This window comes from Ischnura elegans, chromosome 1 (genome assembly GCF_921293095.1).
Source record: "Ischnura elegans chromosome 1, ioIscEleg1.1, whole genome shotgun sequence".
In the NCBI taxonomy this organism is placed as follows: domain Eukaryota; kingdom Metazoa; phylum Arthropoda; class Insecta; order Odonata; family Coenagrionidae; genus Ischnura; species Ischnura elegans.
In genome coordinates this window covers 146,822,303-146,837,475 of record NC_060246.1, presented here as the reverse complement: position 1 = coordinate 146,837,475, position 15,173 = coordinate 146,822,303, and positions in this window count along the sequence as shown.

Sequence of the window (15,173 nt, the reverse complement as noted above, 5' to 3'; positions counted from 1 at the left end):
TGAGTAAATACTTATCAGAAAATATCCTCTCGAGTTGCGTCACCCGTCCCACATTGTTCCTTACCATTTTCTTCATTCTACTTACTTTGTGTTCTCTATCTTTACAGCCTCACTTACGCTCATTCTTAGCTTTTCCTTCAGTCGACACTTTCGACTGCTCGGTCTGAGTTCACAATCATCCATTCATGCCAAATCCTCATAACGCATACCAATAGAATTCGTCGTGAGCCCATATTGTTCTCTCGTAATGAGATGGTGTACTCTCTAATTAATTTCGCCGCCTCCATGAATTATGGAATGAAATATGGAGCCATTTAAATCCTAGGCATTCATTCGAGTGATTATTGAAATAACTTACGGTAAAGAGTGAGGTGATAATCAATTATAGTTGTGGAGAGCACTGGAGAGGGATTTTATAATTAATGCATAGGTACTTTCATACACGATTCAAGTATAATTTATTCTCAAATTACTATGGGGAAATTCATTCTTTGTTCCTGGTACCAATGTCACTTAGTGAGTTCAAAGAGATTATAATATCAGTGAATATTGGAGATGGAGTTTTATGAATTTCTTCTTCACATTTTCGATCAGAACATATTTTTTTATTTGAAAATTATTTTTTATTTCTACTGGACCAACTGACAGGTAAGAAATTTAATTTTATCATTCGAGTCACCTTTCAACCTACCTATCTCATATTTTTTCACCATATTGAGTAATATTACGAGAAATGTTTTTCTAAATTCGAATTATGTCGTATTTTATATTTTCATTTATCAAAAATAATATCCTCAATTCCATTACTTTTATCTCATTTCCCATTCATTGCTCCCATTCAAATGACATTCAAATTCGTTTATTTTTTTGCTGTTTTCTGTTATTTTTATGATTTATTTCTATTGGCACAATAATTTCTAATGTCTAAAATGTCACTGGCGCACTACCTCATTGATAACAGTCTCGCTGTTATACGATCATAGAGTAGTTTCCCTCGTTTACGTCCCCAAAAATCTCTTCTTTTTTAGAGTCATGCAACTTCATATTTTCACCTCCATTTTCTCTCCACCACAAGAAAGGTGAACTTCTCCAGTTAAAGGTACATCATGACGCACGACATATCTAAGTAAGTCTCAAGGGAAATATTCAAGGGAAATTCTGTTAACCCTGATTTTATTCCATGAGGCAAAGGCCCCGATATCGGCGTTTGTCGACCTCCCTTATCGAAATATGCTTGCTGTGGTGCTGAATCTGGAATATTTTGTCGTGTTTACGATGCCTGATAAATCAATCAAATCCACCCCCGCACGCATCCTTTTCATGGTACCGCCTATTTCTCCCCTTTGCTGCACCCAAAATGTGTACATGCGTTCGGCTTGTTCTCATTCACAACACTCCCTTTCGGTCCCAGGAAAAACTTGCGTAGACCGAGGGTCCCCACAGGGTTTCCCCCAAACCCTGGCCGGGTCTTTGGACGGGGACGGGATGATAGTGGGGAAAAGGGGGGAAGTAGGGTTGATCCGCGGGAATGGGGTTCATCCTGTATTGACAGAACCTTGAATTAGCCTCCCAGATCCTTTTTTCCCTCCGGTACCCTGTCAGGACGATCCCCTGTATATATAAAATTCCACCCTCCCCCGATCCTAACCACCCCTTCTTTTTCATCTTGCATCAGGGGTGGCCCGCGCGTGGAGGATGAAGACAGCATCCCATTTGGTAAGGTTGGGGTTGGTGGGATCTTTGAGGGATGCAGTGGAATATCCTGGAGCGGGGAAGGTGGACGTTTCGGGGATGGTAAATATTATAGGGACTTCCCCTCAAGTAAGTTCGTCAGTTGCACTTCGCTACGGATCCATATCTTTCGTCCCCTTCACTCCGAATCCATTTTTTAATTCTCTTTTAGAAAAATGATGAAGCAGAAAAAATATAATTGATTTAGAATGACTGAGCTCGATGACAAAAAAACAGTGATCCTATTTGTTGAGATAAATAGCAACACCTCAAGCGATCTGTTTATTTCGATGAGTTGCAGTTCTATTTAAATGGGATGGGTGGGAATGACTTTTCATTTAACTCACAGCCCGGATGCAGTGAAAGTTTTCAACTGCAGCAACAGAAGGAGTTACTCTCAATCGGAGGATATAAGCTCTATATCTACCAATAATCTCCTCAGTTCGATTGTAATTCCACCTATAAAAATAAAAAAGTCAATCCTAACGCCAAGATTTTCCAATATTTATTTTTACCAACATTTGAAAAAAAGTAGTATACCAGTAAAATTACTCTCAATGGTACAAACCAGAGGTTTGATAGGCAAGCTGGCTATGATCTAGCTCCACGCTAAATCAACGTCAGATGAATTTTCATGAAAACAGATGAAGTATATATTTACATTCCTTGTGCCACTGATATATTGCAAACTGAACACTTTATTTTTTGCATAAAATTGTAGCTTTTCTAAAATATCGCTTCCAACCATTTAATCGCAAGCTTTCGGTACATACCAGTTCATTTATTTTATTTTAATCGAGGAAAGAAAAAGATAAAGTGTAAAAGTACTCCCAGTTGGTATTTTAATAGGAGAAAGTTAATTAGAAGAAGTCTTTGAATATATTTTTGTATTTTAATGAGGCATCCTTGCAGGTCGAATATATATTTCTTCTGCGAAAATTAGATTTTCTCTATTAGTATCACCCCTATAACTGTATGGTGGAACTGGTTGGGTTGTGAACGCCAAGTGTAAAATCCACTCGCCTACCCGACAGAGAGATTTAAAGTTTCGACCGATTGATTCAGGGTTCCGTTTTTTATTGTTAATAGTAAGATTAAATCAACAAATGCATATCCTTGACATTACATAGCAAATAAAATAAACAAGTTCACTTTCATAATTTCAAGTTGATTCTTCATCCTCCCACTAATTCCTAACCTATTTACAATTTGTTGGGAATTATATCCACAAAAGAATGGCTTAATGAATTAAATATTTGTATAAGAAGTTCATGTGATGATTCCTCCAAAGCAGGAAGAGTAGCGACTCGGCTTTTTCACTTTTCTTCCACCACGGGTAATGATGAACTCCTCTTTGTTCTCAGCCTTCTTGACAGGCTTTTCCATTGAAGTCGACGAGGTTTCTTCTAATATATATATATATATATATCTTTATTTTATAAATCTATAAATCTTGATTTTTGCAGACCTCACGATCCCATCTTTTCCACTGTAGAGCTCCTCAATTTTCCCAAGGGGCCACTCGTACTTCTTCTTGATGTCATATCCAACGAGTACCACATCTCCCACAGCAGTGGGTCGAATGTTAACTTTCTTCTTCTTCTGGATGAGAAGGGACAGGTACTCTTTTCGAAAACGATCCTTCAGCTGGGTTTGAAGATTCTGCATTTTTCGATAGCTCTGTTCCAGTCCTTTGGCAAAATTTCCTTCAGGGAAACCTCCAGGCATTGTACGTCTTAAAAACATGGATGGAGAGAGAGACACAAGATCATTTCCATCTTCGGTAATGGTTGTAAGTGGACGGTCATTGATGGTGGCAGCCACGCTTGCGATACAGGTGCGTAACTCATCAAATGGCAACTTGCTCTTGCCGATCATCCTCTTCATGAGGCCCTTGACACGCCTTATGAGTCGTTCCCAGAATCCACCCCAACATGGTGCTGCTTCACAGTTTAGTATCCACTGCAATTTAATATCAACTGCTTTAATTTAGTATCAACTGCTTTCTTGACTTGAATTATTTTTGCGATCTCTTCCCAATCCAGTTTGTCGAATATATTCTTTGCACCAATGAAGTTAGTGCCGTTGTCGCTGTGGACAGTATTCGGTCTTCCGTAGTTGGCCACGAAACGTCCCAGAGAGTTGAGAAATGTCTCAGTTGATAATCCCGTAATGACATTCAGGGATACACATCTATAGACCGCACAAGTGTAGATCACGATCCAAACCTTCAGTCCATCTCGAATGGTAAGTGGACCAGCCAGATCTACTCCCGTGGTCTGAAATACTTCACTGTCTTGCACACGAGCAACTGGGAGTGTTGCCGTCTCAACCTCAAACGCTTTTGCTTCGTGCCTCCTACAAACCGGACATCGGTGAATGATTCTAGTGACGGTCTTCCTAGCACTGGGTACCCAATATTTCTCCCTCAGTTTCCCCACAGTAGTCTGAATCCCTGCATGACAGTTGAAGAGGTGAATATCCCGAATAAGTCCTTCAACTAATGGATGATGCTGTGGTAAGAGGATGAGAGAGATGAAATCAATTGTATCTTGCAGGTGTACTAATTTTGACTTAATTCGCAACAATCCATCGGTGCCCATCCCCGTGACTAAGTTTTTAGGAACTACTCCTTGACCATAGGCTTGACATTGAATCTCCTTCAATACTGTCTTCTCTGCCCGTTAAAGTTCCTTCGTTGATATGATGGGTGAAGTAATCCTTGTCTTGTTACGACAATTGTAAGTGAAGCGATTGGCCCATGCCCAGACTGTTACATTCTTCTGATAAGAGGACGAATCATTGATACTGTCGTCTTCTTCCGTTCCTTGTTGAGTTCATCCTCGTCCATTTCAGCTGATGTATGACATGGCCAATGTTCCTTACTCAATGTTAACCATTTAGGTCCTTCCCACCACTTTGATTCCACCAATTTTGCCGGAGTACACCCTCGTGAAGGCAGATCTGCTGGGTTGTCTTCTCCAGGCACATGATTCCATTGGCTGGTAGTGGTGGTGTCGAGAATTTCCTTGATGCGGTTCGACAAAAATTTCTCCCACTCGTTACCTCTTTTGATCCAAGCCAGAACTGTAGTTGAATCACTCCAATAGTGAAAAGGGATGTCCTTTGAATGAAGGGATGAAAAGATTGTTTCTCTTGCAGTTAATCCACAGCCAAGTTTGAACCAAGATAAACGTCTCCGGATCCACTTTCCCTAACTCCAAAGCTTCCAGTGATCGCAGATGAGAACTGAGTTTGAAGTAGTATGACGAAAGGGTCATTTCTTCCTTTCCATTTGTATTCGTGATAACCAAATTCAAGAGCTCTCGAATTTAAACTTGTAGCAACAAATCTTTCCTTCCGAAACGTTCTTTTAAGGCACTTATGACATTGGGGTAGTTTTTGGCATCGGCTGGATAACTTTCCACCAACTCCTTAGCTTCTGTCCCCTTCTCCATAGCCTGTGATAGATACTCCACCTTATCTGAATCTGTGAGTGTATCGTCGTCATGAATCTTTCGGAAATGAGACCACCATCCAAGCCATGACTTCAACTTCCCATCAAACTTCTGGAGCTCAATCTTGGGGAGTTTGAGTCTTCTTTTGCTAACTGATCCTGTGTTGCTAATGGTATCCATTTCCGTTAAGGTCGTCACTGAAGGCTGAATAGGCTTGATTATTCTCTCACACTTCCGTTGAACTACGGTGAATCGTCTTCGCAAATTCATTACTAATTGCAATTCATATACCAAGGCCTCTTCGGATGCTTCTAATTCCTCTAATTCCTTAAGGATGGTGTGGCATATATCCTCCCATTTCCTCACAACGTCGTTCATCAGGGTGAGCTCGACTTCTAAGGCAAGATGATCAGGTTCTTCATCCTTGAGGTCAAGGAGCTCCTCGATGTCGGTCATCATCCTAGTAATCTGTATCTTCAACGCGTTCCTTCCTCTAATAAGCTTCTCCATTTTCTCGGCGGCAACTGCGCACTCTTGCGACCGGGATACTAAATTATACGGCACACAATAATCCGTTGATATCTGGAACCACACTGGAATGACGCTGCTGTTCACTCCACTTCAGATGGGGAATTTAATCATGGTGAATGACACTCAAACTGGTGCGTGATCCTTACGTTTAGCGTCTTCTCCGTATGTATAATCTCCCACACTCTGGCTGCACTCTTGAACGTTGACGATTGGCCACTTAAGGTACTTATCACGAAACAACGCTCTGATCACTGAATCTCGGTGGGACCTCCAAAAGTGTAAAATCCACTCGCCTACCCGACAGAGAGATTTAAAGTTTCGACCGATTGATTCAGGGTTCCGTTTTTTATTGATAATAGTAAGATTAAATCAACAAATTCATATCCTTGACATTACATAGCAACTAAAATAAACAAGTTCACTTTCATAATTTCAAGTTGATTCTTCACCAAGCTAGACGTCGTCCCAACCAGAGGATTGTGTATGGAAATCTATCTCATTTCTGTGATTCCATCTTATTCCTCATCTTTGATTTATTTTGAGACTTTACGCGGGATTATAAGTCCTCTTACTGAGATCAAATGCTCATGATCTACCTTAGGCCTTAGCGATATTAGCGCCCCGTGATGCAAGAAAATTAGCGAGTGTGGAATTCCTTTAGATTTTCTGAGCAACTCAAAGTAGGGTAAGGTGATTTGAATTATTTGATTAACATAAAATTTTAAGGCTAGATTTTTAGGGCACTCGTATAAAAGTTTAAATAGTTACATCAGTTTTCTAACATTAATTTCAGCTTTACTCCATCTATCTTACCAGGAATAATTATAAGAGTTATTTTTATATGCGTAAATAACTAACAATGAGCTTTAATAACAATGAGGAATGAGCAATAATCTTTATGTCATTATTTTAAACTTCTTTAAAGCAGCAATCTCGAGATCAAAATTTTGTTTTCCCTTAAGCCAAGAGGGCTGATGAGATAATGTAAATCTGAGTCATGCAAGTGGATTTTGAATTGAAAGCGGTCTTTCCTGCATCTCGGATGGATGTTTTCGATAGATCAATATTGAATCCCCAATCTTCATGGCAATACTGAGCGCTTTAAGTGCCTTCTAAATGCATTTTCAAGTGCCAGCGGCAGTTATTTCACAAACGATGGCCTTCGGATTTCCCTTATCGAAACCATGAGGCCCGCAGCATATCGAATGAGGTACTTCAAAGAGGATTCTGAAAATGTGTTCATGATTCTGATGGGAAATTCAAATTATGTGAAGCCAAAAGTAGGTCGATCATGCTGTGTTTTGCCTGGTGCTGCTTAAAATTTGCTGCATTACCATTCTACCACTGAAGTTTTTGAATCACCACTTTACAATGTCTAGTTTCATTATACAGCCCGCAAGAAGGCATAATGCTGCGAATAGAACGCTACATTCTTTTATCTCAAATAAGATCATTACTACTTAATACAAAGTAAAAATATCCCATCCATTTAGTTTTATTTTCAATCTTGAAACGATGGCGTTTCATTTCATTTTAAGGGTTTTTACTTTGAATACGCAGTGAAGACTTGGTGTTTTGGTAAACAATGGTCTAAATTCTAAATTGTTACTGAAACTCGTTACTCCCTATTCGACCTTTTACGAAATAAAATTACCCTAAAATAAGGAATTTGTAACTAAATGAAATAAAAAAATCAATATCAAACGGCATGAAAAAATACGTAAGTATAACAGTAAGAATGATTAATAAGTAAGTACGATAGCAAGAACGTCAATTGTGCACTGATTTGGTTGATAATCAATTACATGATGATATTAATCGCCAATTTTTATCTAAGGACTAAATTTCAGTAGAGTAGTCCAAATTCCATTTCCCTTGCGAACACAAGTTGAAATTGATTTGAACGGTTGATTTGTGAGGCCCAAGCCGCATATTTATTCACTAATGCAGGAGAAGTTTTCAACTCAAATAAAGTAAAAATCGTTTTGTTTGGAGGAGAACGGGATGCTCAAAAATTAATTTATATCACAATAAAATGCATCTGAAGCTATACAAATGGAGTTTTAGAAACTGATAGGAAGTAAATAAACCAAGTTTACTGGTATGGACGATTTTGAGGGTTGTGTAGGATTTCTGGTACAACTCTTCAATACTTATACCTTGCGATGCGCACAACATTTTACTTTGGCGGATATATTTCATTTTAAAATCAACATACTGTGCAACTGCCCGGATTACCATTCCTTCTTCATAGTTTCGCCTGGTGTGATCCAACAGCCCCAATGAACTCACTCGCTTGGATTTTATATTCTTTTTATGAAATTCTCTGGAAAAATAAATATTCCTTAAGATGCTACATTTTAAATGCATCCGAAAGTAATTATACGTACCCACAGTGAATCTTTACCTAATCTGCTTGTTCTTTTATGTAGACACTTGTCGAGGCTAAAAATATCAAAATCATTTGCCCTTAGTTATTCGTTTCCTGGATAACTATAGTTATTTTCAATATACCACCTGCAATAAACAAGAAATCTCTTCAATTTCTCCCCCACAAATTTCCAAGTTAACCTTTTCTCGTCCTTTTCCTACACCGTTAGAACTATTTTAGCTCATCTAACCTTTAAACTGCGTTTGAGAGATCAATCGATCATGAATACGAGTCGTCCTATGGCAGGAGGAAATGCAAGTTGAAAAAGAAGCATACGGGAATGAAGAGATCCTAGAAATGTCTGTGCATCCATTTCAATTACGGGCCATCCATCGACGCGAGCAGGTTTTTCCAGCGGATGTTGTGCAATCCGTGAGATGACTCCATCGGTATCAGTGCGAGGGGTGCTCTTGGGAGTGCTGGCGCATTATTCTCTCGCTGGAGGCGAACGAGGTGGAAGTCTGAACGTGGAGATGGGGGTAGGGGTAATGGGGGTTCCAGGAAGGGGAGGGGATGAGGCGCGGGTCCCTGCCTGAGAGGTGCATTCCCAAGCGCGTGTGTGCCCTCCCAAGGGACCAGAGCGATGCTGATGCGACCCCGCGCGAGTAAAACCCTTTTCCACCATCGCACTCAGTCGACTCGCAGCAACTCCTTCCACTACCCTCTACAACTGAGGCAGGGATTCGTTCATTTTAGTGACTCCCTCGTGAACCAATCGATCGACAAAATCAGCTGTTATCTCGGGAGTTTATCTAGTTTACGCATAAGACATAACGAAATGTCCAACGTTGAAACTTGTCCATCATATGGGAGGAGATATAACTCAGTAGCTTTTTTTCGCCTTCATTTACCATAGTATATTAGTTTTCCGTATTCAACCAGATTCAGCAACTCCACCGGACCGGACTCACCTTAACTGACAAGACTTCAAGACTTTTAAACACCGAATACACATTCGTATCCCATTTATATCTTGACCGCAATTTCTTATCACGCCAGATTCATTCCCCGGAAATGTTAGGATATGCTTAGATGTAACGTAATGTTGCATTCCTGGAGATGAGTGTTTTAATAGAATCCTTGGTCCTTTATTTTGCCCGTTGGAGTCATTACAAAAACCAGACGACGCGACGTTGCGTTGCTTTTAATAGTTTACATTATTACATTGCTCACAACCACTTATTATCGTATAATGGAATTATCATTCAAGGGATTATTTACAGTTCCAAATTTTTCATAAATTCGCTGTGGCAAACAATACGCTAATGATCTTACTAGCGTCTTTAATGACTTATCATCCATTTTTATGGAAAGTGAAGTGAGTTAAATCATCTCAAAGAGTTTTTTTTTCGCGAACGTCTCGTATCTATTACGAATACGTCCCACAGCATCAGAACACCTTCTCCTCAACCCGGAAGCAGCTAGTTTTACGTAAATTAAGTTCTGCGATAGTATGGCTGCAAGAAATGTTATTTTGTTCACAATGGTACGCGTATCCTCTCTTGTGGGGAAAGGGTTCCATTAAATCTCCCCGCATGGAACAGAGATAGAGCTCAGATACGCGGATGTCTGCCCCAGGGATGAGGATTACGTTGGCGAGGATTGATAGATGTTATTTGGAATAATAAATGGGTTGAAATTAAGGGGCTAATGTAAGAGGGGTGTAGAAGCTGAAGAGAAGCTATTGCCATTTGGAAGCGTGTTTGCTTGAAAACAACATGAGGGTGTTCAAGAAGGAGAATTTTCAAGTATTTCATGGTTATCAAGTTTCAGCAAAGAAATGTCTCGTAGACGCATTAGTTAATGTTAAATATCATACCACTTCTCAAATAATTATTGGATAATGCAAAAAGAAGGAGAGACCATAATGAGATCATGAATGCAACCAATAGTGTATTTATAATTGCTGACTTTCCGAGGTAGAGATGGTAGTTTGAAAAGAGCAAAATTATTGTAAGCATCTTATTTGTACTGCAAGGCAATGACAACATTGAATATGGACAGTGTACCATTACCAAGCTGAGGACATTGTGTAAAGGGCCTTCTTTTTCTATTACACAGGAAACCTATTTTATAAAGTTATAAGTTCTTTTATGGCGAAATAAAGGCGATTTGGTACTGCCTAAAAATGTCTTTCTCATCTGTTTCTGCATTTTTATACTGATATTTTACCTATTTTTTTTAAGGGCCTAAAAAAAGTAAACATTTTCCATCAAATTTCACTTTAATAGGGAGCTAGCCTGTTGTTTCAGTTTCTTTTTTAATCTATCAACGCTGAAATAATGTCACAAAAAACATGAATAAACAAATATAACCTTAAGAATTATTATATAAAGAGCAGAAAAACTATGATAATTCTACGTGATGCGTATATGCGATGGTTACAGTTGGCAAAAATTGTTTTTTAAGACACCACTCGGTATTGCGGAGTTTAAAGAGATTCTGCCCAACGCTGCCCTATCGACTGCTGCAGCACTGATATTATGAGGTGCATGGCTATATACTGCATTATACTCTGAAGATAAAATTATTGAAAAACGTGAGGTATGTCAGCCTCTCGATGCATCAGTTACAACGTCTTTTTCGCTCACTTAAAGGGACAGTATTGTGACTGATTTCGCTCATATTTTATACTATACGTCAACTCAGTCCATAGGAAAATTAAGCCACCATGTTGCATGAGTTGGTTTTCTATGAGCTACAGAATATCTGAATTAAGAAGCAAACTGCGTTCACGAATCGAAATCTGCAGAGTTGTATCTCGATGTAGACGTAGATCCTACCGTTATCAGACTGCTCCGGCACCAATTGTTGGGTGATCAGCTTACGTTGCGGTCTACGATATTTGCGAATTACACGATATTTAAAGAAAACTTTTTTTATTTTATTACTTTTCTCCTATTAATTAACATTTTAGTTTGAATTAAGGTCACAGGTTTCTTATAGCAAATTTGATTTCTCTCGTGATCAATCTCGTATTTTAGGAGGGTAACAGTGAAAGTTTAGCAATTACTCGTATTAAATTTGTTCGAACATCCACAAAATTAGACGGCTCCGGGGATTCTAAGCGACTTGAGCGCTCGCGCAGCGCCACGACTCAAAGCATAAGACTGTAAACCCATTATAACCCAATGTTACTTCAAAGCAATGTCAAAAATCTACAAATTTTCTGCCCTATTAAGGTAAAATCTAAACTATGCATTATTGTGTGGAGTGAATTGCAATGAAGAAACATTTAGTTGCCACGATAATTATGACTGAGTGCAAAATTTTCAAGTTTTCAAAATAAAAAATCTTGAAATTTGAAATCCCAGAAACAGCTCTGGATTGGAAAGGGTTGAGAATGTCATTCTCGATGTGAAGGAAATCTGTGGCAAGCAGTAACTAGAAATGCAAGGGATTACGAAGTAGGAATACATGATTCTTCCTATACTTAGCTTACGTCCATCAATCGCTTGTCACACTGATGTTGTTCCTCTATGCGCTTGGATGATGAATGTTATATCCATACTTCATGGTTTGAACTTACTATTAGAATTACTGATTTCGGTATGGAATTGTAATGTGTATGCTGATCTGAATATATTCGTATTATAAGTTTGAACTCAAAAGTAATCGAAGAGCCATATTGTAGATATATTTATTAGTAATATTCTGGGCGTAGGAATTTGTGTAAATGAGTGAGATACTTATAGTCCTCGGAAATAAATTTTTCCTCTCTTGATGCCCCATATGAATCACTGTGAAAGTACGAGAGCCGTTCAATAAGTCCATAGAATTTCCAAGAAATTGCTCTTTTAGTGTCAAAACTTAATGTCAACCAGAAAGCAGCACTTGTGACCCTTGCAATGTGCTGGGCAGGTTTTTTAAAGGCTTGAAACGCAGTGTTCTTCTCCCCGGTTAAGGTAGACCATAAGGAATCTCCTTTGCCTGAAGCTGAGGGATTTTGTCTTTCTTGATGAAAATCCTTTTTAAATATATTTTTAATAGCGCCTTATTCTTGGGTGTTTAACAAGCCTAGGGTATACATATGTTTAAATATATTAGTGGTCCTTGTTGTTATCTTAAATACATTAGTGAACCTTACAAAGTTTGTTCATTTATTCTTACAAAGTTAAACCTGAAGGTATTAGTTAGATTTTTTATTTTCTTCATTTAAAAGGTTAGAAAATATCAATTCCGAGAGCAGAGGAGTACATATATTGGGCATCTAAGCAACTTCAAATCATTCAGTAGGTAAGTAAATTCCGTGAAAAATTGTAACAATGCAAACATATTTCACCATTATCAAATATATTACAAAGCAGTTACTTAACTGATTTACTGCTGTGAAAATAGCTTTAAATTTAACCTTAAGATTTACATAAAATGCAAATACATATGAGGCAATATAATTTTATTGCCGATATTAAAACCAATGTACTCAATTTTGAATTGAGAGGATTAAAGACTGCTGTAATAAATACATGCAGCAATGGCAATGTTACCATTTACGAGAATACTTTCTAATTATGCGTCTCTCAGAGCCGGCTTCAAAGATGCCGTCTTTAGAGCGTATTTGGGGTACAAGGGACAAAAATCGGTGAGATTTGTAGCTTGTATCTCCACGGCGAGAAAAACGCGTTGGGATATATCCCTGTATGTTACCCCGCTTGACTTCAGTTGTTGTTGTTGTAAGATTTCGGGCTAGTATCTCCACGACGAGAATAACATAAAAGGTGGTATCCTCGTATGTTGCCCAAATTAACTCGAGCTGTTTCTGTTGGCGGACGAATACTCACCCTCCTTCCCAACGCTCCGTTTGCCATTGGTGTTCAGCGAAAAGAGAAAACATAACCAGAGGGGGTGCAATTCGACCAGCCGGCCGTTAATGGGAGAGACTATAAGCCAGCCGTTCAATAGACAGTCAACAACCTCGACGGCTGCAGATAGCGAGGCAAAAACGTAAACAAATTTAAATCATACCATTGGTGGTGAAACCGGTTTTAATGCGCATGGGGCTTCCTCAGCAATCATGCTAAAATCAGTGAAAACTTACATTCACTTTTAAGAATAAAATATGCATTTACACCGTAGATGATTTCTTTATGACGTCGCATATAATACTTCATGAATAGGTGCTTGCAGGTGGAATTGTTAAAATGATGAAACAATGTAATCATGAAAATTTGTTAAAGGAACCAGTGCAAGAGTACAATTTAGCATTATTACATACTCCCATGAAGTCAGACTTATTACGGTCTAACATGAATGGAAAACATCTCCATTTCACCCAGGTTGATGAAAAATGATGAAAATCCTTATCTAAAACTAGGAATTTCTAATAGCAATTAAGTGAATATTTATCATTCTTCGCTAATTTTACCATGAAAAACTATAGTCACATTTTCAAAACAGACGAATAAAAGGTGAAAATGATTTGCTTGAGTTGAATTAGGAAATGTATTCATACACAAATATCTTCAACCTCACCTTACCCCCATTAAGTATTAATTTTCCCAAGCAAATGTTTTCAGCCCCATAGTGATAATTTCTTTAATCCATGCAGTGAAGGCTCTGACATTTCCTTGGAATATTTGAAGTCTTACGGATCTTAAATTCTTAGGTATCCTCAACGTGTGGTGTTGTCAACAGTTGCTTCAGCAACCGCGTCTATTGTGAGTTTTCATGCCATTGTTGGATATGTCATTGGAAAATTTAGGAAGTTTTATTGTTATTTGGAGTACAAAAGTTCATCCTCATCTATGATGGATTACAAAGACCAGAAAATATGTTATACAAACAATAATGAAAGCAATATCGTACAATAAATCATTGAAAACATATCCAGCGACAAATCAAAGAGGCAATGAGTCGCTCCAGTAATACGCCTGGGAACAATATGATTGGCCACGGAAGCTTCAGTCATGACATCCACCACTGCGCAGCAGAACTCGATAGCAGGCACAGGCAATAGCGCAAATGTTAAATGAAATGAAGATTCTCCAGTTGGCCTCAAGATGATTTTGCCACCAACCGTGCATTTAAATGACCTTACAAAAGTCGCCACTCGCGTCGCTGACGGGTAGAGCGATCCGATATCCACGAAGAAATTATCTAAAATTAAGTCTGTTCACCCAAATTCATATAATCCATGATATGATGTATCACATTCATAACTTTTTAACGACATTCCTCGCGATTTAATACATTGGGTAATAAATAAAGATTTTTAGGGCTTCCTACCGTTTAATTTGCTCCCGACGCGACGTTTCGAAAAGCGACTTGCCTTCCATCCTCAGGAAATCTTCTGAAAGAAAACATGGAGACATGGAGCCAAACAGAAAAGGGTGACATGGGCAAATTACCAGGTGGGAAGCCCGAGAAACCTTTCTTTACTTGATAATCTTGGAGAATCTTAAATAAAGTGGGTAATAATTTAAATGAGAGAGAATGGGTCGCTCTGAATACTAATCTCCGCACAGCGGACATTTTTCAAAACCTATTTAAATGCGCCCAAAGAGGCAGCTTCAGCGGGATAGAGTGGTGACTCCACGTATTACCTTTGTACCATAGGTTAGACATTCGTTCAACATGGATGCGGAAGAATCACGCTCATTGCACAAATAACAGGTATTTTCCAAATTGTGTCGTATATAGGCTTGCTCCCCAAATTTCTTTAATAATTCATTGTGATAGAGTTTTTTTTTAATAAAGAGACTCGTAATCTTCTGTTTTCCTATCCGGCCCATACGTCTCTAGATACTCCAGGCGTAAAATAAGCGGTACTGATACTTTCACAGAAGATGTTCACGTCACGATCTCATTCCGTTTCCCTGCAAATTCTCCATCATGTGCATGGGATTGTTGTGGTTCGTTGTTTACACTCCTCATAGCAATTCCTTCCCTCAGTGAGGCTCTTCCTAATCGAGTTTATAAACCAAAACTCTGATGAAGTCACCAACCCATGGAAAATGGGGGACAACTTTCGCGTTTTTTTTTTCTTATGAAATAGCGGCTGGTCAAAACACGAAACCGGTCGA